We start from the raw sequence: 26,002 nt of genomic DNA on the forward strand, positions 1-26,002 counted from the left end.
TCACCTCCCTGAACAAGGCCCTTCTCCCCCGATTGCTCAGTTTGGCCGGGCGGCCAGCTCTATGAAGAGTCTTGGTGGTTCCAAACTTCTTCCGTTTAAGAATGATGGAAGTCACTGTGTTCTTGGGGACCTTCAATGCTGCAGACATTTTTTCGTACCCTTCCCCAGATCTGTGCCTCGACACAATCCTGTCTTGCAGCTCTACAGACAATTCCTTCGACCTCATTGCTTGGTTTTCGCTCTTACGTGCATTGTCAATTGTGGGACCTTATTTAGACAGGTGTGTGCCTTTCCAAATCATGTCCAATCAATTGAATTTACCACAGGTGGACTCCAATCAAGTTGTAGAAACATCTCAAGGATGATCAATGGAAACAGGATGCACCTGATCTCAATTTTAAGTCATAGCAAAGGGTCTGAATACTTAAGTAAATAAGGTATTTGTTTTATTTTTATAAATGTGCAACATTTTCTAGAAACCAGTTTTCGCTTTGTCATTATTGGGTATTGTGTGTACTGTAGATTGATAAGGAAATTGTTTAATATAATCATTTTTAGAATAAGGCTGTAACGTAACAAAATGTGTAAAAAGTCAAGGGGTCTGAATACTTTCCGAATGTATTGTAACTGTTAAACATTTCAATGGTTCCAATGTTTCATAAAAGTGCAATGAACACAGTCAAAGGGAAAAGAAATGTGCAGGCAATGACACCTCACAATGAACATGTGTTATCAACATTTATTCTGTTATACAAAGTCAGAAAAATGTACAATCTCTAGAATAGGAAAAAAACATGTTTCAGAAGGTTCATTTACAGTATATGAATGGGTCCACTTCAGCATAGCACAACAATTTTCTTAATGCTTGTCAAAACATGGAAAACAAAAGAAATGTATTTTCCCCTCAGAGTGGATATTGGCATCAAGCTCAGAGGTAATAATAATGGTAGGATTATTTCAGCTCCTGTGGACACTAACTGATATACAAAAGTAACTGATATTGCGAAAACTACTTTATAGAGCAATTCCATGGTAACGGAATTACACTGAGACTCTGATTTTTTTCACTTTATAATGTATGCCAAAACAAAACCATTGATTTCCTAAGTTTAACAAACCATACAACTATATGCACAATGACTACTTTGAACAATTTACACAGTAAATAAAATAAAAACACATTTACTGGAAAAACTGTGCAGATGCCAAGTTTGGTAACAGAATTACAGTATAACACAGTTTTATTCTGTTACCAAACTTTGGATCTGCACAGTTCTTTCTATAAATGTGTTTTTGTAAAATCCTCTGTGGAAATTGTTAAAAGGTGGTCCTTGTGCATAGAGTTACCATGGAATTAACAGATGTAATGTGGCAAATTTCAACATACTGATAAAAACATTTTATGTAGAGATGGAGGACATAGTTTCAGATGTCTTTCTGTCATCCTATAACTAATGAGCAGGGACTATTGTTGCTCAGAAATCCACGGACTGCTCTCTGTTAGACAGTGGTGGCTGCGTCGGGTGATGTATTGTTCTTATGTTGAAGTTGTAATTCAGTCATATTTTATTCACCTAAGAGTGGAATATACAAGGACTTCAGAAAGGATTCATTCTCCTTGACTTATACCACATTGTGTTGTGTTACAGCCTGAATTCAAAATGGATCAAATAAATCATTCTCACCCATCTACACACAATACCCTCTTACGACAAAGTGAAAACATGTTTTTAGAAAAAAAATCAAATTTACTGAAAATGAAATACACCCATATCTAATTTACATAAGTACTCACACCTCTTTGCTAGGACATTCAAAATTGAGCTCAGGTGCATCCAATTGACTATGTCTGGAGAAAACCATCCCTACCGTGAAGCATGGTGGCGGCAGCATCATGCTATGGGGATGCTTTTCAGTGGCAGGGACTGAGACACTGGTAAGGAATGATGGAACAATGAATGGAGCCAAATATAGGCAAATCCTTGATGAGAACCTGCTTCAGAGTGCAAATGACCTTAGACTGGGGCAAAGATTTACTTTCCAACAAGACAATGACCCCAAGCATACAGCCAAAGTAACACTGGAATGGCCTCAGAACAAGAATATGAAAGTCCTTGAGCGGCCCAGCCAATGCCCAGACTTGAATCCCATTAAATCTGTGGAAAGACTTGTTGTTCACCGCTACTCCCCATCTAACTTAAGAGCTTGAGAAAATCTGCAAGGAAGAAGGGGAGAAAATCCCCACATCAAGATGTGCAAAGCAGATAGACATACCGACAAAGGTGCTTCTACAAAGTATTGACTCAGGTGTGAATACTTATGTAAATAAGATTTCATTCTCAAAAAAAAAAAGTTTTCACTTTATCATTATGGGGCATTGTGTGTAGATGTATGAGGGGATTTTTTACTTTTATTTAAGCCATTATGAATTCAGGCTATAACACAACAAAATGTGGAATAAGTCAAGGGGTATGAATACTTTTGAGGGCACTGTACAATGTGCCTCTCAATCGTCTGTCTCCAGACCTCTCCCCAAACAGCACACTGTCATGTTTTCTCCCTCTTGTGATTGTTCTTCATGTTACTTTATCAGAGTTCTATCATTTAGAAAAATACTGCCAGTATCACACATTTAAAGTGCTTCCTTGGTGTGTGTTATTCCATGTACCTGATTGGGAAATACATTCTACTATGAGGACATCAGAATGGTCTCTCCCCTGAGTTCTCATGTGCACATTCAGATTGGTGCCAGCGCTGAATCCTTTTGTCTTTTATCTCCTGTGTGAATCCTCATGTGCACTGACAGATTACTGGCAATGCTGAATCCTTTGCCACAATCAGGGCAGCTATGTGGTTTCTCGCCTGTGTGGGTCCTCATGTGTATTTTTAGATGTCCACTCTGAGTGAATGATTTGCCACAATCAGGGCAGCAAAATGGCTTCTCCCCTGTGTGAATCCTAATGTGTCTATTCAGAGTGCTGCCGGTGCTGAATCCTTGGCCACAATAATGACAACCATATGGTTTCTCTCTTGTGTGGCTCCTCATGTGTCTTTTTAGATTACTGTTTAAGGTGAACCCTTTACCACAAACATGACAACAAAACCTATCTGCAATGTGAGTTTGGAAGTGATCTTTCATACTTTCTGTGGACTGAAAACATTTTCCACACACACCACAAATACCTTCTTCATCCTTTGTATGAATTTGCACGTGTTTAATTAATGAACCCATGTGATGAAAATACTTACCGCACACCTTACAACAAGGAGTAGCATGACCTTGACTGGGTGATTTCAGGAGGGACAACTGTGTAGATTTCTTACCCTTAGTATTGATACGGGACCTTTGTCCTTTTACCATCTCTATTCTCTTTGATTTGACTGACTTAAAACCTGATTGAGGTCCTCCAGTCTCCATACCACTGACACTTTGACTGTTTTCATTCTGAACTGCAGAACAGTCTGGATTTACAGCAGAGAAAGGCTGAGAGACACTGGTTGGTTCTGATTCCCTATAGTCCTCTCCATCAGGTTCTGCTTTGATCTTTTCAGTTGTAGTACTGGGTAGAGTGTCTCTCTCTCCGTTTCCCTCCTTTTGGGCTTGATAGAGATGTGAGGGCTGAGTTGGGTCTCCATCACGGTCACTTTTCACACAGACGGGATTGAATATGAATTCTATGGTATCTGCCTCAAGCCCTTGAATCTGCTCTTCCCCCTGACAGCTCCGGAGTTCCTCGTGCTCTTCTTTAATCTGTGTGGGTTCTGGGTCCTCCTGTCCCAGACTGGGGCTCCACTCCAGCTCACACTGCTGCTGCTCAGGGGGAACCTCCTCTTCAGAGACAGAGACAGAGAGAGTACGCTGCTGGAGGTCTGGAGGAAAGGAGAAAGGATGAAACAGAAAACTCAATGACATGTAGACCTACCTCCTGTCTGGTACGCCTGCAATAATTAACGTCTACTAATCTAAAATAAATAAACTTTAATCCTGAACAAAAATAACTACCTTTGACATCCAATGTCTTAAAAAATTAAGGTTGAGCTAGACAAACTTAACGAGTTAGCCGGGGGTTCCCAAAGTGGGTCCGACACTGCAGGGAGTCCGCGACCAGATCTCAAAATATAAATACAATTGTATTTATGAATATTGCTAGCAACAACAGATTACATGAATATTGGAGAAGGGATCAGTGGAAAAAGTTTAGTGGGTGCAATACAATGTAATATCATTCATCCACAATTTATGTTCTTAACCCTTAGATGCACAACATGGGCCTGGGTAGCCCAATAATGAACTAAAGGACCCTAATATTACTCCTTATAGTCCAAGGGCCTTATATGTTCTGCTTAGAGGCGAATTGGCTCAGGCAGCCAAAACAGCCAGATATTCCATCTAAATGTGAATATACATGGTCGTGACGATGACTGAAGAGAACTCTCTCTAGAGGTAATGCGGTCGGCATTTGATGGTGAGGCATTCCAGATAGAGAGAACAAACAAAATTCAGTTCCTGTACGTTAACCACAAACACACAATGAGTAGTTAATCATGAAACATACACCTCCACCTTTTTCCTCCAGAGTTCTTTCTTCCTGTCCGTGCAATGATGGAAAATGTTATGTTTGTGCTTTTCTAATAACCGTGACTGATTGAACGAACCCTCACTATTAGGATCTGCAATTCGGCAGTACACCCAGACCCTTGTTGAGAACGAAAGATATCTCAGTTTCAAGGTCTCAGCTTAGAGAAGAAGCCTCGTGAGGTATTGGTCTGTCACATGCATGACCCAGTATTGGTGGTCACATGAATGAAGCAAATGTTAATGATGAATGAATTATGAATAAGCTAAATCATGCATAAATAACTTGTCTGCAGTATATAAGAGAACTAACAGGACTGCCCCGTTAGAGCTCCTTACAGACGTTCACTATGGTGCATCAAGTTTGTTGGAACCTCTCCAGCACGCTGATAAACAATGATTCATTTAAGATTTACTTTGTGTCCCTGTGTAAGAATTTCCAGAACAATACCATTCCACTTCGCTCCAGCCATTACCACGAGCCTGTCCTCCCCAATTAAGTTGTCACCAATCTCCTGTGTAATTGAAGTAGTGCACTATATATACAAAAGTATGTGGACACTCCTTCAAATTAGTGGATTCGGCCATTTCAGCCACACCCGTTGCTGACAGGTGTATAACATTGAGCACACAGCCATGCAATCTCTATAGACAAACAAACATCGGCAGTAGAATGGCCTTACTGAAGAGCTCAGTGACTTTCAAGTCAGTTTGTCAAATTTCTGCCCTGCTACAGCTTTCCCGGTCAACTGTAAGTGCTGTTATTGTGAAGTGGCGCAACAATGGCTCAGCCACGAAGTGGTAGGCCACACAAGCTCACAGAACGGGACCGGCGAGTGCTGAAGTGTGTAGCGCGCAAAAATTGTCTGTCCTCAGGTTGCAACACTTACTACTAAGTTCCACACTGCCTCTGGAAGCAACGTCAGCACAAGAACTGTTTGTTGGGAGCTTCATGAAATGGGCCGAGCTGCCGCACACAAGCCTAAGATAACCATATGCAATGCCAAACGTCGGCTGGAATGGTGTAAAGCGTGACGAATCACGCTTCACCATCTGGCAGTCCGACTGGGTTTGGCGGATGCCCCTAAGTTCCAGTGCTTCCAACTTTGTGTCAACAGTTTGGGGGAGGTTCTTTCCTATTTCAGCATGACAATGTCCCCGTGCACAAAGCGAGGTCCATACAGAAGTGGTTTGTCGAGATCGGTGTGGAAGAACGTGACTGACCTCAACCCCATTGAACACCTTTGGGATGAATTACATTTACATTACATTTACGTCATTTAGCAGACGCTCTTATCCAGAGCGACTTACAAATTGGTGCATTCACCTTATGATATCCAGTGGAACAACCACTTTACAATAGTGCATCTAAATCTTTTAAGGGGGGGGGGGGTTAGAAGGATTACTTTATCCTATCCTAGGTATTCCTTAAAGAGGTGTGGTTTCAGGTGTCTCCGGAAGGTGGTGATTGACTCCGCTGTCCTGGCATCGTGAGGGAGCTTGTTCCACCATTGGGGTGCCAGAGCAGCGAACAGTTTTGACTGGGCTGAGCGGGAACTGTGCTTCCTCAGAGGTAGGGGGGCCAGCAGGCCAGAGGTGGATGAACGCAGTGCCCTTGTTTTGGTGTAGGGCCTGATCAGAGCCTGAAGGTATGGAGGTGCCGTTCCCTTCACAGCTCCGTAGGCAATCACCATGGTCTTGTAGCGGATGCGAGCTTCAACTGGAAGCCAGTGGAGAGAGCGGAGGAGCGGGGTGACGTGAGAGAACTTGGGAAGGTTGAACACCAGACGGGCTGCGGCGTTCTGGATGAGTTGTAGGGGTTTAATGGCACAGGCAGGGAGCCCAGCCAACAGCGAGTTGCAGTAATCCAGACGGGAGATGACAAGTGCCTGGATTAGGACCTGCGCCGCTTCCTGTGTGAGGCAGGGTCGTACTCTGCGAATGTTGTAGAGCATGAACCTACAGGATCGGGTCACCGCCTTGATGTTAGTGGAGAACGACAGGGTGTTGTCCAGGATCACGCCAAGGTTCTTAGCACTCTGGGAGGAGGACACAAGGGAGTTGTCAACCGTGATGGCGAGATCATGGAACGGGCAGTCCTTCCCCGGGAGGAAGAGCAGCTCCGTCTTGCCGAGGTTCAGCTTGAGGTGGTGATCCGTCATCCACACTGATATGTCTGACAGACATGCAGAGATGCGATTCGCCACCTGGTTATCAGAAGGGGGAAAGGAGAAGATTAATTGTGTGTCGTCTGCATAGCAATGATAGGAGAGACCATGTGAGGATATGACAGAGCCAAGTGACTTGGTGTATAGTGAGAATAGGAGAGGGCCTAGAACAGAGCCCTGGGGGACACCAGTGGTGAGAGCGCATGGTGCGGAGACAGATTCTCGCCACGCCACCTGGTAGGAGCGATCTGTCAGGTAGGACGCAATCCAAGCGTGGGCCGCGCCAGAGACGCCCAACTCGGAGAGGGTGGAGAGGAGGATCTGATGGTTCACAGTATCAAAGGCAGCAGATAGGTCTAGAAGGATGAGAGCAGAGGAGAGAGAGTTAGCTTTAGCAGTGCGGAGAGCCTCTGTGACACAGAGAAGAGCAGTCTCAGTTGAATGCCCAGTCTTGAAACCTGACTGATTAGGATCAAGAAGGTCATTCTGAGAGAGATAGCAGGAGAGCTGGCCAAGGACGGGACGTTCAAGAGTTTTGGAGAGAAAAGAAAGAAGGGATACTGGTCTGTAGTTGTTGACATCGGAGGGATCGAGTGTAGGTTTTTTCAGAAGGGGTGCAACTCTCGCTCTCTTGAAGACGGAAGGGACGTAGCCAGCGGTCAAGGACGAGTTGATGAGCGAGGTGAGGTAGGGGAGAAGGTCTCCGGAAATGGTCTGGAGAAGAGAGGAGGGGATAGGGTCAAGTGGGCAGGTTGTTGGGCGGCCGGCCGTCACAAGACGCGAGATTTCATCTGGAGAGAGGGGAGAAAGAGGTCAAAGCACAGGGTAGGGCAGTGTGAGCAGGACCAGCGGTGTCGTTTGACTTAGCAAACGAGGATCGGATATCGTCAACCTTCTTTTCAAAATGGTTGACGAAGTCATCCGCAGAGAGGGAGGAGGGGGGGGAGGGAGGAGAAGGTAGCAAAGAGCTTCCTAGGGTTAGAGGCAGATGCTTGGAATTTAGTGGTAGAAAGTGGCTTTAGCAGCAGAGACAGAAGAGGAGAATGTAGAGAGGAGGGAGTGAAAGGATGCCAGGTCCGCAGGGAGGCGAGTTTTCCTCCATTTCCGTTCGGCTGCCCGGAGCCCTGTTCTGTGAGCTCGTAGTGAGTCGTCGAGCCACGGAGCAGGAGGGGAGGACCGAGCCGGCCTGGAGGATAGGGGACAGAGAAAATCAAAGGATGCAGAAAGGGAGGAGAGGAGGGTTGAGGAGGCAGAATCAGGAGATAGGTTGGAGAAGGTTTGAGCAGAGGGAAGAGATGATAGGATGGAAGAGGAGAGAGTAGCGGGAGAGAGAGAGAGCGAAGGTTGGGACGGCCCAATACCATCCGAGTAGGGGCAGAGTGAGAAGTGTTGGATGAGAGTAAGAGGGAAAAGGATACAAGGTAGTGGTCGGAGACTTGGAGGGGAGTTGCAATGAGATTAGTGGAAGAACAGCATCTAGTAAAGATGAGGTCAAGCGTATTGCCTGCCTTGTGAGTAGGGGGGGAAGGTGGGAGGGTGAGGTCAAAAGAGGAGAGGAGTGGAAAGAAGGAGGCAGAGAGGAATGAGTCAAAGGTAGACGTGGGGAGGTTAAAGTCACCCAGAACTGTGAGAGGTGAGCCATCCTCAGGAAAGGAACTTATCAAGGCGTCAAGCTCATTGATGAACTCTCCAAGGGAACCTGGAGGGCGATAAATGATAAGGATGTTAACCTCTTGGGGCTAGGTGGGACGCTAGCGTGCCACCCGTGGTGCACTCCATCAACAGCAGGTGCATTTCAAGAGCGGCAAATTTGAATCCAAATAAATGTCAAAATTCAAATTTTTCAAAAATACAACTATGTTACACCATTTGAAAGATAAACATCTCCTTAATCTAACCACGTTTTACGATTTCAAAAAGGTTTTACGGCGAAAGCATAAATTTAGAGTATGTTAGGACAGTACATTTACAAGAGTTGTGTGTAATGTTTTGTCAAGTCAAAGACAGGGTCACCAAAACCATAAAACCAGCTAAAATGATGCACTAACCTTTTACAATCTCCATCAGATGACACTCCTAGGACATTATGTTAGACAATGCATGCATTTTTAGTTCTATCAAGTTCATTTTTATATCCAAAAACAGCGTTTTACTATGGCATTGATGTTGAGGAAATCGTTTCCCTCCAATAACCGGCAGTCAAGTCAGCGTCAGAAATTAAATAATTAAAATTAGAAAACATTGGTAAAATATTATATTGTCATTTAAAGAATTATAGATTTACATCTCTTGAACGCAATCAACTTGCCAGATTTAAAAATAACCTTACTGGGAAATCACACTTTGCAATAATCTGAGCACTGCGCCCAGAAAAATACGCGTTGCGATACAGACTAGACGTCATGTTGGGGAGATCTAAAATCGAAAATACTATGTAAATAATCCATTACCTTTGATTCTCTTCATCAGATGTCACTTCCAGGTATCACAGGTCCATAACGAATGTAGTTTTGTTCAAAAAAGCTCATCATTTATGTCCAAAAATCTCCGTCTCGTTAGCACATGATGTAAGCCAGCCGGACTTCTCGTCATGAACGAGGGGAAAAAATATATTTCCGTTCGTTCAAACATGTCAAACGTTGTATAGCATAAATCATTAGGGCCTTTTTTAACCAGAACATGAATAATATTCAAGGTGGACGAATGCATACTCTTTTATAACGTATTGGAACGAGGGTACCCAACATGAAGTAGCGCGCCAGGTGTCTAATGGGACATCACCGTTCCATGGCTCTTGTTCGGTCAGATCTCCCTCCAGAAGACTCAAAACACTTTGTAAAGGCTGGTGACATCTAGTGGAAGCAATAGGAAGTGCCAAAATATTCCTAAACCCCTGTGTTTTTCAATGGGATAGGTTTAAAGTCAATACAACACATCAGGTATCCACTTCCTGTCAGAAAATGTCTCAGGGTTTTGCCTGCCAAATGAGTTCTGTTATACTCACAGACACCATTCAAACAGTTTTGGAAACTTTAGAGTGTTTTCTATCCATATATAATAAGTATATGCATATTCTAGTTACTGGGTAGGATTAGTAACCAGATTAAATCGGGTACATTTTTTTTATCCAGACGTGCAAATGCTGCCCCCTAGACCCAACAGGTTAAGCTTGAAAGGGCTGGTAACTGTGACAGCATGGAATTCAAATGAGGAGATAGACAGATGGGTCAGGGGAGAAAGAGAGAATGTCCACTTGGGAGAGATGAGGATTCCAGTGCCACCACCCCGCTGGCTCGATGCTCACGTGGGCAGACGAAGAGAGAGCAGTAGGAGTAGCAGTGTTATCTGTGGTAATCCATGTTTCCGTCAGCGCCAGGAAGTCTAGGGACTGGAGGGTAGCATAGGCTGAGATGAACTCAGCCTTTTTGGCTGCAGACCGGCAGTTCCAGAGGCTGCCGGAGACCTGGAACTCCACGTGAGTCGTGCGCGCTGGGACCACCAGGTTAGAGTGGCAGCGGCCACGCGGTGTGAAGCGTTTGTATGGCCTGTGCAGAGGGGAGAGAACAGGGATAGACAGACACATAGTTGACAAGCTACAGAAGTGTTGTTTCTTGTATTATTGTCTCTTGTGTCTTTAGAGAACTGTTTCACTTTGATATCCTTTTTCTTCTGTCCTGATTTTCTCTTTTCTTCTGTTAACTAGATATTCTTTGTTGTTCTTCGTTAGCTAGCTAGCTTCTTCCAAAAGAGTCCCTAGCAACTGCTTAGCAACTGGTAAACAAGTCAGCTAGCTAAGATAACTACAATTTTATGAAAAATAGTTATTTTTCAAAAGCCTATCTTCTTTGTTTGTTGCTTGTTTTTTCTCCTATTCAGTCTTGCAGTTTTCTTTTGCTTTTTTCCGATGTACTTCACTCTAAAAACCATGTAAATTTCAATATTTGTAGGAGCTCATTTTTCAGCTGCTGCTGCTCAAATTGGAGTTCCGGAACAATTGAATTGGAATTGGAATGCCAACTGCGAGCCAGGCCTAATCATCAGTGCCCGACCTCACTAATGAATGGAAGCAAGTTCCCGCAGCAATGTTCCAACATTTTTTATTTTCTTTAACCTTTATTTAACTAGGCAAGTCAGTTAAGAACATATTCTTATTTACAATGACAGCCTACCCAGTCCAAACCTGGATGACACTCAGCCAATTGTGTGCCACCCTATGGGACTCTCAATCACAGCCGGATGTGATGAAGCCTGGATTCGAACCAGGGACTACAGTGATGCCTCTTGCAATGAGATGCAGTGCCTTACGCTGCAGCGCCACTCGGGAGCCCAACATCTAGTGGAAAGGCTTCCCAGAAGAGTGGAGGCTGTTATAGCAGCAAAGGGGGACCAACTCCATATTAACGCCCATGATTTTGGAATGAGATGTTCAATGAGCAGTTGTCCACATACTTTTGGTCATGTAGTGTATGTACATGTACGTAGGGGTAAAAATGACTAGGCAATCAATATAGATAAACAGAGTAGCAGCAGTGTATGTGAAGAATGTGAAAGTGTGTGTTTGTGGAGTGTCAGTTTAGTATATGTGAGTGTGCATAATCAGTGCAACAACAAAAAAAGGGGGTCAATGCAAATAGTCCGGGTAGCAATTTGTTTAGGAGCCTTTTGGTCCCAGACTTGGAGCTCCGGTACCGCTTGCCGTGCGGTAGCAGAGAGAACAGTCCATGACTTGGGTGGCTGGAGTCTTTGAACATTTTTAGGGCCTTCCTCTGACACCGCCTAATATATACAGTTGAAGTCGGAAGTTTACATACACTTAGGTTGGAGTCATTAAAACTCGTTTTTCAACCACTCCACAAATTTCTTGTTAACAAACTATAGTTTTAGCAAGTCGGTTAGGACATCTACTTTGTGCATGACACAAGTAATTTTTCCAACAATTGTTTACAGATTATCACTTATAATTCACTGTATCACAATTCTAGTGGGTCAGAAGTTTACATACACTAAGATGACTTTAAACGTTTGACCCAAGTTCAAAAAACAGATGGCAGTCGGGAGGAGGCAAGAGCAGGTGGGACCATTCTAGCTAATGAGAGGGCAGATACACATGAACAACAGGCACAACTGTTAAGCATAAGGTTAGCAGTATGGTTAAGGTTAGGTTTAAAATCACATTTTAAGAAGATACATTGTAGAAATAGGTGGGGTTTATGACTTTGTGGCTGTGGTAACTAGTGACAACTCTGATAGTTTTCTCTCAAAGTTGCTGAGATGTTGACGGTAGGTAGAGGCGGGAGGTCCTGTATAAACACAAACTCACTTCATTGACAACTTCCTTGAAACTACTCAGAGTGGTAACCTGCTCTGATTGGGCTGCAGTGTTGAGTAGTGTGAGGACAGGCAGGTTGGATAGGGGAGACTCGTTTGTAGAGACGATAGTGCTGTTAATGGGATTGGAGAGGATGGAAGTGGTGATAAGCGTTTGCTGGTTTCCCGCCCATGTAGGTGTAGAGGGTAATGAGAAGGCTGATGTGGTGGCTAAGAGTGCGGTGAGGCAAGAGGGGTAAATATTCAGGTCTCGCTGGGCCGCAGGGAAGTCAAGTCCTTGATCCGGGCAAAAGGGCCCGATCTTCGTTAAAGGGAGTGGGATGCTAGTAGTAAGGGTAGGCGTGCACCGGTCAGTAAAGGAAGAGGTGAGGAGTATGGGATGTAGGACAGAGGAAGTTGTGTGGAGTAGACTACGGTTTGGGCACACAGGTTTGAATGCCAAGTTGTGGATGATAGGGAGACATTAAACAAGTCTGTGTGATGAGCGTTTAGTGGAGGAAACGTGTTGATGTTTTGTGAACTGTATGAGATTGTGTGAAAGGGTTAGAGAGGCTGGACGGGGTTGGGTCTCTATTTCACCTTTTTAGAGGAACAGGACTTGTTGATGAAGAACATTTATGTAGGTAGGCCATGACTGTCCTCACACTCCAGTAGATGGTGGTGTATGCACATAAAAAAATTGATGCGATCCACCAACCCAATCTCAAAGTAAAAGACGACAACTTCCTTCGTGAAGCGCAAGAAGTATGAATGCCCTGACTTTTTCCGTAACACTGTAAATGCTGCACGTCCAATGCAGACGTCGGATTGACCATGCAGCTCCTTTAAGAGTACATCTTGGGTTATAGCAAAGATTAAGATACATCTCTCTGCCCTAACAATGGGAGTCGTTGTCCACAAACCGGCACTGCGGGCTGTCTAGCTCCCGCTTATCCATTCTTTGGATTGGTGGATACTAGAGGTCGACCGATTATGATTTTTCAGCGCCGATACCGATAATTGGAGGACCAAAAAAAAGACGATACAGATTAAAAAAATATATATTTAAATACTAAAAAAAAATATTCAAAAAAATAAATAAATAAATAAAAAAATAAATAAAAAAATAAAATAAATAAAAATAGGCCAATGTGTGTTATATATATATATATATATATATATAAAATAATGACAATTACAACAATACTGAATAAACACTTATTTTAACTTAATATAATACAGAAATAAAATCTATCTTGTCTCAAATAAATAATGAAAAATGCTCAATTTGGTTTAAATAATGCAAATACACAGTGTTGGAGAAGAAAGTAAAAGTGCAATATGTGCCATGTAAAAAAGCTAACGTTTAAGTTCCTTGCTCAGAACATATGAAAGCTGGTGGTTCAATATTCCCAGTTATGTTTTAGCTTGTAGTTATTATAGGAATTATGACACGTCAACTATTTCTCTCTACCATTTGTATTTCATATATCTTTGACTATGGTATGTTCTAATAGGCACTTTAGTATTGCCAGCCTAATCTCAGGAGTTGATAGGCTTGAAGTAATAAACAGCGCTGTGATTCAAGCATTGCTAAGAGCTGCTGGCAAACACAGTAAAGTTCGAATGAATGCTTACGAGCTTGCTGCTGCCTACCACTGCTCTATCAAATCATATACTTAATTATATTATACACAGAAATACGAGCCTTTGGTCATTAATATGGTAAAATCCGGAAACTATCATTTCGAAAAACAAAAGATTTAATCTTTCAGTGAAATAAGGAACCATTCCGTATTTTATCGAACAGGTGGCAACCCTAAGTCTAAATATTGCTGTTACACTGCACAACCTTCAATGTTTGTCAGAATTTTACATAATTATGACAAACTAGTTTGCAACGAGCCGGGCGGCCCAAACTGTTGCATATACCCTGACTCTGCGTGCAATGAACGCAAGAGAAGTGACACAATTTCCCTAGTTAATATTGACTGCTAACATGAATTTCTTAACTAAATATGCAGGTTTAAAAAAATATACCTCTGTGTATTGATTTTAAGAAAGGCATTGATGTTTATGGTTAGGTACATTCGTGCATCGATTGTGCCTTTGTTAAATCATCACCCGTTTGGCGAAGTAGGCTGTGATTCGATGATAAATTAACAGGCACCGCATTGATTAAATGCAACGCAGGACAAGCTAGTTAACCTAGTAATATCAACCATGTGTAGTTAACTAGTGATTGTGTGAAGATTGATATTTTTATAAGATAAGTTTAATGCTAGCTAGCAACTTAACTTGGCTCCTTCCTGCACTCGCGTAACAGCAGTTTCCTTGTGGAATGCAATGTAATCGGCATCCAAAAAAATGCAGATTACCAATTGTTATGAAAACTTGAAATCGGTCGACCTCTAGTGGATACATCTCATTACTGTAATCCTGTTTTGAATATTCAATGAGGGTTGTTGACATCAACCGCTTGTAGTCAATGGAGAGAGATGCTATGCTACTAGCCTCAACTATGAATATGCAAAGCCATCTCGAGACAACTCCAATAAGTGTCCTACTTATAAATCAGTACACTCGTAACAAATGAAGCATCATGAAACGTCATATAATCCTCAAGAAGCAAATAAGCCATACATTTTTTGTTGTTGACCAAATTCGACACTCTCATTGATCTCCATACAAAAAAAAACTTTGCTTAGATAAAAAAAGACCCGCATGTGAGAGTGGCAACACTGCTCAGTGTTATTGGAAGAGAGTGCCATATGTTCAGCATCACATACATCTTGGGGAAGAGGGTAGAAAAAATTTCTTAGAAAATCCTTGATGTTTCATAAAGACATTTTGAACCCACCTTTAATGTGATTTATGAAAGATTCATTTTTAACATGTGAACAAACTCAAGCAGAGACGTCTGGTCAATATGTTGTGAGGTTGCGTCAATTGTCGGATTCATGTGATTTCGGGTCAATGAGAGACGAAATGATCAGAGACAGAATTGTGATTGGCTGTGTAAGAATATTTTGAAGATAAATACACAACGCAGAGGACGAGAGTCAATAGAGTACTAATGATCAATGGAAAGTGTTTTTTTCTGTAATAGGGAATTATCAATGGAAATAGTTGGTTTTTCAGTTCAACATCTGTTAGGAATGTCAGTCCTGAACTCATAGCTACGTGTTGCACTTTCTCATTGGTCCAACCTGAAATAGGATACTTATTTGGCCATTGGCCCAGTTTAATTGCAAGTATTTCTAATTGGTCAACCACAGGCTAGGGCTGGGTTCTAAAACTAAAACATCCTGTCCCTTTGTTCTGTGGAGAGAATCACAAGAGAGAATCACTGAGGACAGGGGAGCATGAACATCTACCTCCCCGTATGATGCGTTATCTTTGAATAAATCCATTTTCCTCCCCTGGCAGTAAAGATAACAGAGTAAGAGCAAGTATCCTGCGCCAACCACAACTTACGCTGACTAAAGCCATAGATATAAGCAGAGCAAGCGGACAGACGTAGATCCAATTAAAAAAGATGAACACTGTCCCTGAATAGGCAGAATCTGTCAATTATGCCACTCAGAACAAATACAGAGACCATGTCGATAGAAAACGGAAACATAATTCATCGGACAGTGATCTAAGGCGGAAAAATACTAAAAATGGGTGCATGTACTGTGGATCAACACACGCAAGAGCCAAATGACCAGCATATGGGGTTATATGCAAATTCAGTGGAAAAAACAAATTTTGCTGAAGTGTACAGACAAAGACAAAGTAAGCCTGTCAATCTGCTAGAACAGGATACATGCAGTGATCATAATGATGAAGAAGCGGACATGCTAAACATGACAGATGTTAATTCTGTTCAAAGTGGCAAAGATAAATGGTTTACAAACTTAAAGCTTATCCTACTGACATGTGATAACTGTGATTATGATCCTAGCAGCAGTATCAAATGCCAGTTAGACAACTGTCAATATACTCAGCTAGAGACTTTATGCAAGTAATGCAGGATGGAGATGCAAAGCCAGAACCAAGCAAGGCAAGGCGAAGGCTGTACGGTGGCTTGGTTATTACACAAGTAGGGGAGTGTGAACTACAAGTCAATCATGATGGGGAAACATGTGCTAAAGTGGTGAAAACCTTGCAAAAGCCTCTCATTCAGCAGAAACTTGTGAAAAGCATAAGTTGCTACAGCTCAACCACCAACATGTCTTTCATCATGTTAGCACTAAAGAAAAACAAAAAGGTCCCATCAGACTTGAACACCTCAGAGGCAATACTGAAACAGTTTGAGGACGTTTTTGAAGGGTTGGGGGCTCTGCCAGGTGAGCTCCACCTGATGGTGGATGAATGTTAGACCAGTTCAACAGCTTCTCCGTCGAATCCCCATTCCACTGAAGGAAAAGATACTAAAGGCTGTTGATTCAATGGAGGAACAGGGTGTCATTACGAAGGTCATCAAACCTACTACGTGGATAAGCAACATGGTTGTGGTGGAAAAGCCTGGCAAAATAAGAGTCTGCCTCCATCCAAGTGCCCTGAACAAAGCTTTATGTAGGGCACATTACCAAATGCCATCGAAGAGATACTGCCAAGCCTGATAAAAGCTAAAATCTTTTTGGTTATGGATACAAAAATTGGGTACTGGCAGGTACGTTTGGATGAATAGAGCAGTTACCTTACCACATGGTAGATACCGGTGGACAAGGTTACCTTTTGGAGTGAAACCAGCTGCAGAGGAATATCAGCGAAGGCAACATGATGCACATCCTGGTATACGGCTGTGGTGGTACAATGGAAGAAGCAGTGCAGGACCATGACCACAACCTGACTCAGCTCCTACAAAGAACAAGGGAGATGAATCTAAAGCTGAATAAAGACAAAGTTAAGCTCAGACTCACCAGTATTACATACATGGGACATATTTTGACAGCTGAAGGCCTGAAGCCAGACCCCAAGAAGGTGGAGGCAGTAGAGCAAATGCCACCATCTACAGATGCAAAAGCAGTGCAGTGAGTGCTTGGTTTTGTAAATTACTTAGCCAAATTCCTACCTCATCTGTCTGACGTATGCGAGCCATTGCGTCGGCTGACCAATAAAGATGTGTTGTGGGCATGGCTTGCTTCAACATGATGATGCATTGGAGCAAATTAATAAATTGGTAAGCAACCAACCAATACTGAGGTACTATGACCTCTGAAGAAGTGACCCTACAATGTGATGCAAGTGACAAAGGCCTAGGGGCAGCGCTCCTGCAGAAGGGGCAGCCCATTGCATTTGCTTCAAGGACATTGATACCCACGGAATAAGGATATTCCCAAATTGAAAAGAAGTGCCTAGCCATAGTGTTCGCCTGTGACCGTTTTGATCAATACCTTCAAGGTAGGCACTCTATCACAGTGCGCACTGATCACAAGCTGCTTGAGGTCATCTTCAAAAAACCTATTCTGTCTGCCCCTAAAGCTCCAGCGTTATCAACTACAGGTAGTATACAAAAAAAGGAACATCGCTTCACATTGCAGATTTCTTGTCTCGAGCAGCACTACAAACAACTAGTCACCCGCGATATCGGACAAATGAGACAGTATATGCTGTACAGGCGGAGTTTGAAGATGTGAACCATGCTACTGATCAAAACATCTCCCCGCAGACACAGGATGCTATTAGAACTCATTCAGCAGAGGACAAGACTTCTCGAATGTTTCAGTCTTTTATCCTAAGAGGCTGGCCCGGACACAAGAAAGAGTACGCCAATCCTGGTGAGGGACTACTGGACATACAGAGACGAACTCACAATGCAGCAAGAGGTCATCTACAAAGGCGACAGGGTGGTAGTGCCAGAAACTCTACGCCCGATGATTCTCACTCATATCCATGCAGGGCACTCAGGGGTCGAAGCCAGTCTCAGGAAAGTCAGACTCAGTATGACCCAAGAAATTAAAAAATGTGTGGCTGTGTGCAGAATATGTAATGCTAATCTACCTAAACAGCAAAAAGAAATGCTGCAGCCACATGACATACCAACACATCCTTGGTTTAAAGTGGGAATGGATCTGTTCACAGTAAAGAATGTTCCTTTTCTGATTATAGTCGACCACTATTCAGATTTTTGGGAGGTGAAGAAAGTGATTGACACAACAGCCGCTTGCATCATCGACTGTTGTAAGCAGCAGTTTAGCAGATATGGCATACCTGACAGTGGTGTAGTTACGGATAATGGCCCACAGTTTGAGTCAAGACTGCTTTGTTTGCAGAAGCCTGGGAGTTGCATCATGTGACCTCTTCACCATACCACAGTCAGAGTAATGGTAAGGCGGAGTCAGCAGTGAAAACTCTCATCACAAAGGCACAGATGTGTGGCAAGCCATTTTTGCGTGGAGAAATACTCCCACAGAGGGCTTTGGCAGCAGTCCTGTAGAGCACTTCATGTCTAGACGCACACGCTCTCTGTTGCCAACAACTCCCAAGCTCCTCGCACCAAAAGTCATTGGGGATGTTCAGGCACACAAACGTGCATGTCAGAACAAGTCAAAACATTACTATGACCAGCATGCAAAAAAATCTGCCTGTAATAAAACAAGGCCAAGTTGTCAGAGTGCTCCTGTCACCTCGCGCCAGGGATGCCACATGGAGTCTTGGCACATGCATAGGGCACATCAGCTCAAGGTCATATGAAGTGGAAGTAAAGGGCCGAAAGTATCGAAGAAACCATAAGGACATACACCCAGTCCAGGAGAGCATAGGGCACAGGAGGGCCACATGGGAAGACTGGGAATATCCTCAGGATGGTGTGGGCAGGACACATAATGAGGAGACGGGGAAGACCCCACCTGGGCAGTTCTCTGCCGACCGTGCCTCCACAATTTCAGGAGGCTGTGGAAGAGCCAGGAGAGGACCTGAGGATCCCAGAGGTGCCCAACGTCCCAGAGGTGCCCAACGTCCCAGAGGTGCCCAATATGGTACCAGTACAACACACTAGGACAAGGGCTAACGTAAGACCGCCATGCAGTATGGTGACTATGTCCTTTAGAGATAAACAATTATTTTTTAAATCTTATATAAACATTTATAAAAAAAAGAGTGTTGATAATGTAAATAGGTATTTTCACTGTGATTTTAAAATGGTATGAAGTGCTCGACCTAATTATATATGAAAAGGAAGATGTTAAGATAATGGGCGAAATGCCAACCCAGAGATGGCGCTTGTGGGGCCCCTATCGAGGATATATAAAACAGCTGCATTATGAGTGTCTGATTAGGATGTTGTGACCTGTAACGTGTTATAACAGAGCAAAGGATTATGCTTGAACTTTACCAAACTCTCCGACGTGAGTTATACACATAAAAACAGTGGGCGAAACAACGAAAAAACGCCACCTGCTGGAGGTGCTATAGATAGCCTACCTGCTCTGGGCATGTTTATCTCAGGTTGAAGAACAATGTCGAGCAGCCTCTGTAGACGGACAACTTCCTCCTGATACTCTGCTACCGTTTTTTCAACGACCCCGAATATCTCCTCAGCAGCAGCTGTTAATCTCTCGTTCAGAAAAACCCTCAACAACCGTATTTGAGACATGTTTAGACAATTCAAGTTGATAAACTAGCTGTGTTGCTTTATATATCCATACCGCTACGAAGCAGACAAGAATAACTATGTACTTCCGAGTTACGAATCGTTGAAATCCTTCAGAATAAGAGTACCGTCCTAAATACGTTGTAAATTAATAATTAGGGCGAAAATGATGGAGAATGTTCACAATTATCGATCTGTTTTATACCAGTTAGCACACCGAATAATTAAAAGTATTTCCATAAGAAACGATGTGATTTTACCCATTTCATATGTATATACTGTATTCTAGTCAAACCCATCCTATTCGACTATTGCTGAACATACTGTACACTATTTTATCCTATGTATTCTTTAGATATACTACATATTCTATCCACATACTCTCCATAATCTTTATACATCCCATCACATATATGTATATACATATTTATACTCCGGACTCCGACATTGCTCATCCTAATATTTCTTAATTCCACTCTTTTACTTTTAGATTTGTGTGTATTGTTGTGTATTGTTAGATATTACTGCACCGTTGGAGCTAGGAACACAAGCATTTTCCATACACCTGTAATAACATCTGCTTACTATGTGTATGTGACCAATACAATTTTATTTATTTATTATTTTTTCAAACCTAAATCGACAATGTTTTTTGTTTGTGTATGTATCATTTATTGCACTGTACACTGTACATAATTCCTGTACGTTGGGTCACAGTAAAAGGGGGGTCCATTCTACTCGGAAGTACTTGTAGTTTCCAAATCCACACCCAGAGTTTACACTCAGAGGATACACATTTTGTGACACATCATACAGAAAATTGTGCATGGTGCAATATGTATGGCCAATATGAAAAAACGATTGGATTTAAACTGATTGGCCGCAAAATGAGCAGTGATGCTCATCTGGGATTTGGAAACTAGAGGTGCTCATGAATAAAATGGACCCCCTCTTTTACTGCGACACTATATGCATGTCAATATGTACAGTATGTCCAATATGAAAAACTTACTGAACATTGTGCAATATGAATGGGCTAAATAAAAATGGTATTTAAATGGGATTCTAAGGTTGATTAAAATAATAATAATAATAGTGATAATAATGATGTTGATAATAATATTATTAACATTGTTATTACTATTATTATTCATAGTAGCCTTATAAATCATGTTTTGTTATTTGTATTAATGTTGTTACCATAACTATCTGGTTGTATATATTATTGTATTGTATAGATTATACTATTATTTGTATTATTGTTTCATTTACACCTGCACTGTTGGAGCTCAGAGCTTTGTTCTTTTTTTTATTCATTAACTATTACTTTCAATAATAGTATTTGTGCTATTAAGGCTAATATCTATTTTTATTTTTTGATATTTTTAAACAAAATTCTAAGTCTGCTAACATAAATAAAATGCAGTGGTGTAAAGTACTTAAGTAAAAATACTTTCAAGTACTACTTAAGTCGTTTTTTCGGGGTACCTGTACTTTACTGTTTATATTTTTGACTACTTTTACTTCACTACATTACTAAAGAAATCAATGTACTTTTTCTCCATACATTTTCCCTGACACCCAAAAGTATTCGTTCCATTTCGAATGCTAAGCAGGACAGGAAAATGGTCAATTCACACATTTATCAAGAGAACATCCCTGGTCATCCCTATTGCCTCTGATCTTGCGGAAAAACATGAAAATCATGCCGTCTGCATTGCTTAATATAAGGAATGTGAAATGATTTATACTTTTACTTTTGATACTTAAATATATTTAAAACCAAATACTTTTACTCAAGTAGTATTTTACTGGGTGACTTTTACTTTCGTCATTTTCCATTAAGGTATCTTTACTTTTGCTCAAGCATGACAATTGGGCACTTTTTCCACCACTGATAAAATGTTACACATTTTGGATGACTTTTTACCATCTTCATTGCGGTACGATTATTTTGAAGGATAATCGCCAAGGTCACGATTTTATTCTTGTTAGGTCTTGCTTATTCTTGCTGGCTTCTCAGAGATCATGTCTGTGCGGCAACAACAGTATCCGGTAGAAGAAATGGGCGGGGTTTATGACTTTGTAACCTAACGTAAGAGGCGTAGACAGACTTTGTGTTTGTGGTAAATGAACTAGTGACGGGGTTTCTCACTGGGTCGCGACCTTACTATCGCTCAATGGTCCCGACCGCCCTGACTATTCTCAGAAGCCTAACTGACCTTTTCACACTACACTCCAGCAGGTGGCGATAGGGAAAATGTGTTTACTCCTGCACCACCAAGAGCGCGCATTGCAGCAACCCTGGTGTTCAGGTAGCAAAATTAAGACTTCCTGTTTTCCGAATTTGCCATCAAAATAAAAGTCTGTAGTAAAACGCTATGTGTATAATCCAAAATCAATATTTTTTTGCAACTTTTCATAGTGCACAATAGTGCACAATGTAAAGAAAACAACATTCTCAGCTAAAGACAATTACTACTTTATATAAAATAAATCCTATTATAAGGTGGAGCACATTGATAAATGGTTGTAGTTTAAGAAAACTCATGTAAAGAAGATAACATTCTACAGACCCGATTGATCTAGCACTAGAGTCTATATGGTGTATTTCCTGGATAACCGTGGTCTAAATAGCCAGCAGCCCTTTCTACTCCACCCATTTCATTGGTCCCAATGCAATACACTGTAGGCCTATAAATTACATATTGTCTTACAGAGAAAAAAACATTGTATGTGCTGATGTAAAAGTGGGATTGGGAATTGGGAATACTCAGAATCTATATGGTGTCATTTCATGGGGCCTTTTGCTGTGGTCAAACAGATTAAAATGGGGTGCCTGGTCACTATACGGTACAAATATAGAACTATACAGGAAAACTATTATTTGTGCCAATGTAAGAATGGGCTGGGAAGTGCTTAGTAAGATCTGTAGAATCTATATATGGTATTATTTCATGGGGGACGGATGTCTATATGCCCAGGAAACACTTTCTACTCCACCCACTCCATTGGTCTCAATGCAATACAGTGTGGTTAGGATTACTCACTAGGACAGGGATCATTAACTAGATTCAGCCACAGGACAATGTTTTGAAATTTATTTAACTAGACAAGTCAGTTAAGAACAAATTCCTATCTTCAATGACAGCCTAGGAACAGTGGGTTAACTGCCTCGTTCAGCGGCAGAACAACAGCTCAGGGATTCGATCTTGCAACCTTTTGGTTATTAGTCCAACGCTCTAACCACTAGTCTACCCTGCCGCCCCAGGGATGGTTGGGGGGACCCTGCACTAGGGTCTGTAGAATCTACAGTGAGCTCCAAAAGTATTGGGACAGTGACACATTTGTTGTTGTTTTGGCTGTGTACTCCAGCACTTTGAAATGGTACAATGACTATGATGTTAAAGTGCACACTGTCAGATTTAATTTGAGGGTATTTTCCATATCAGGTGAACCGTTTGGAAATTACAGCAGTACATAGAACCTCCATTTTAGCGGACCAAATGTATTTGGACAAATTCACTTATGTGTATTAAAATAGTCAAAAGTTTAGTATTTGGTCCCATATTCCTAGTACGCAATGATTACATCAAGCTTGTGAATCTACAAACTTGTTGGATACATTTGCTGTTTGTTTTGGTTGTGTTTCAGATTATTTTGTGACCAATAGACATAAATGGTAAATCATGTATTTTGTGATTTTGGACTCACTTTTATTGTAAATAAGAATATGATATGTTTCTAAACACTTACAGATAGTCCTGAATGAATCATGAATAATGGTGAGTGTGAGGTGCACAAATATCATATCCTCCCCAAAATGCTAACCTCCCATGTTATTGTTATGGTGAGAGGTTAGCGTGTCTTGGGGGTATGATATTTGTGCGTCTGTAACGTTCTTACAACAACAACAAAAAAGTACTTCCTTTACGAGTTTTTTCACTGCTGGGATGGTGTAAATAAATCTAGGCTACACTAATATTATACACACTGCAATGGATATCTCAATCATGAGCCCTGGCCTGTCCTTTCTTTTTGTCACTCAGACTGCTTTTCAACAGACACTGGAAGACAAATTCACCTTTCAGCAGGACAACAACCTATAACACAAGGCCAAATATACACTAGAGTTGTTTACCAAGATGACATCGAATGTTCCTGAGAGGCCTAGTTAAAGTTTCGACCTAAATTGTATTGAAAATCTATGGCAAGACTTTAAAATGTCTGTCTAGCAATGATAAAGAACAAACTTGACAGAGCTTGGCTAATTTAAAAAAAATAATGTGCAAATATTGTACAATGCAGGTGTGAAAAGCACTTAGAGACTTACCCAGAAAGACAGCTGTAATCGCTGCCAAAGGTGATTCTAACATGTATTGACTCAGGGGTGTGAATACTTATGTAAATATAATATTTCTGTATTTCATTTTCAATACATTTTCAAACATTTCTGAAAACATTTCTTCACTTTGTCATAATGGGATGTGTAGGTGGGTGAGAAAAATAAATACATGTAATCCATTTTGAATTCAGGCTGTAACACAACAAAATGTGGAATAAGTAAAGGAGTATGAATACTTTCTGAAGCACAGACCCTAATGAGTATTCCCTACAATACTTTTACTGCGGCACCCAGAATAGTTTTTGCTCTATAAGCCAATATGTATTCCATATACAGTGATTCGCATTGGCGCTGATGGAATGGGTGGAGTAAAAGGCCAGCAACACTCTGTATTATTCAGAGCCCCATGAAATGACACCATATGTAAACTCAGCAAAAAAATAAACGTCCTCTCACTGTCAACTGTGTTTATTTTCAGCAAACTTAACATGTGTAAATATTTCTATGAACATAATAAGATTCAACAACTGAGACATAAACTGAACAAGTTCCACAGACATGTGAATAACAGAAATGGAATAACAGAAATGGAATAATGTGTCCCTGAACAAAGGGGGGGGGATCAAAATCAAAAGTAACAGTCAGTATCTGGTGTGGCCACCAGCTGCATTAAGTACTGCAGTGCATCTCCTCCTCATGGACTGCACCAGATTTGCCAGTTCTTGCTGTGAGATGTTACCCCACTCTTCCACCAAGGGACCTGCAAGTTCCCGGACATTTCTGGGGAGAATGGCCCTCACCCTCCGATCCAACAGGTCCCAGACGTGCTCAACGGGATTGAGATCCGGACTCTTCGCTAGCCATGGCAGAACACTGACATTCCTGTCTTGCAGGAAATCACGCACAGAACAAGCAGTATGGCTGGTGCTGTTGTCATGCTGGAGGGTCATGTCAGGATGAGCCTGCAGGAAGGGTACCACATGAGGGAGGAGGATGTCTTCCCTGTAATGAACAGCGTTGAGATTGCCTGCAATGACAACAAGCTCAGTCCGATGATGCTGTGACACACTGCCCCAGACCATGACAGACCCTCCACCTCCAAATTGATCCTGCTCCAGAGTACAGGCCTGGGTGTAACGCTCATTCCTTCGACGATAAACGTGAATTCGACCATCACCCCTGGTGAGACAAAACCGCGACTCGTCAGTGAAGAGCACTTTTTGCAAGTCCTGTCTGGTCCAGCGACGGTGGGTTGGTGCCCATAGCCGACGTTGTTGCCGGTGATGTCTGGTGGCCTTACAAAAGGCCTACAAGCCCTCAGTCTAGACTCTCTCAGCCTATTGCGGACAGTCTGAGCACTGATGAAGGGATTGTGCGTTCCTGGTGTAACTCGGGCAGTTGTTGTTGCCATCCTGTACTTGTCCCACAGGTGTGATGTTCGGATGTACTGATCCTGTGCAGGTGTTGTTACATGTGATCTGCCACTGCGAGGACAATCAGCTGTCCGTACTGTCTCCCTGTAGCGCTGTCTTAGGTGTCTCACAGTACGGACATTGCAATTTATTGCCCTGGCCACATCTGCAGTCCTCATGCCTCCTTGCAGCATGCCTAAGGCATGTTCACGCAGATGAGCAGGGGCCCTGGGCATCTTTCTTTTGGTGTTTTTCAGAGTCAGTAGAAAGGCCTCTTTAGTGTCCTAAGTTGTCATAACTGTGACCTTATTTGCCTACCGTCTGTAAGCTGTTAGTGTCTTAATGACCGTTCCACAGGTGCATGTTCATTAATTGTTTATGGTTCATTGAACAAGCATGGGAAACAGTGTTTAAACCCTTTATAATGAAGATCAGTGAAGTTATTTGGATTTTTACAAATTATCTTTGAAAGACAGGGTCCTGAAAAAGGGACGTTTCTTTTTTTTGCTGAGTTTATATTCTACAGACCCTACTGAGTATTACCTACAATATTTTTTACTGTGGAACTGTGGAACCCAGAATAGTTGCTCTATAAGCTAATATGCATTCCAT

The 26,002-nt window shown here is 42.0% G+C and overlaps 1 long non-coding RNA gene across 1 annotated transcript; it reads right to left on the reverse strand.

Moving 5' to 3' along the window:
- Positions 1-721: 721 nt before the first annotated feature.
- On the reverse strand, positions 722-19,704 carry LOC106584463 (uncharacterized). The gene is made up of 2 exons (XR_014382327.1): positions 19,465-19,704; positions 722-3,870 (listed from the first exon to the last, which is right to left on the reverse strand). It is a non-coding gene; the product is annotated as an uncharacterized LOC106584463 (long non-coding RNA).
- Positions 19,705-26,002: the final 6,298 nt, after the last annotated feature.

The sequence above is a fragment of the Salmo salar genome, chromosome 23 (assembly GCF_965601325.2).
Source record: "Salmo salar chromosome 23, fSalSal1, whole genome shotgun sequence".
Lineage (NCBI taxonomy): Eukaryota > Metazoa > Chordata > Actinopteri > Salmoniformes > Salmonidae > Salmo > Salmo salar.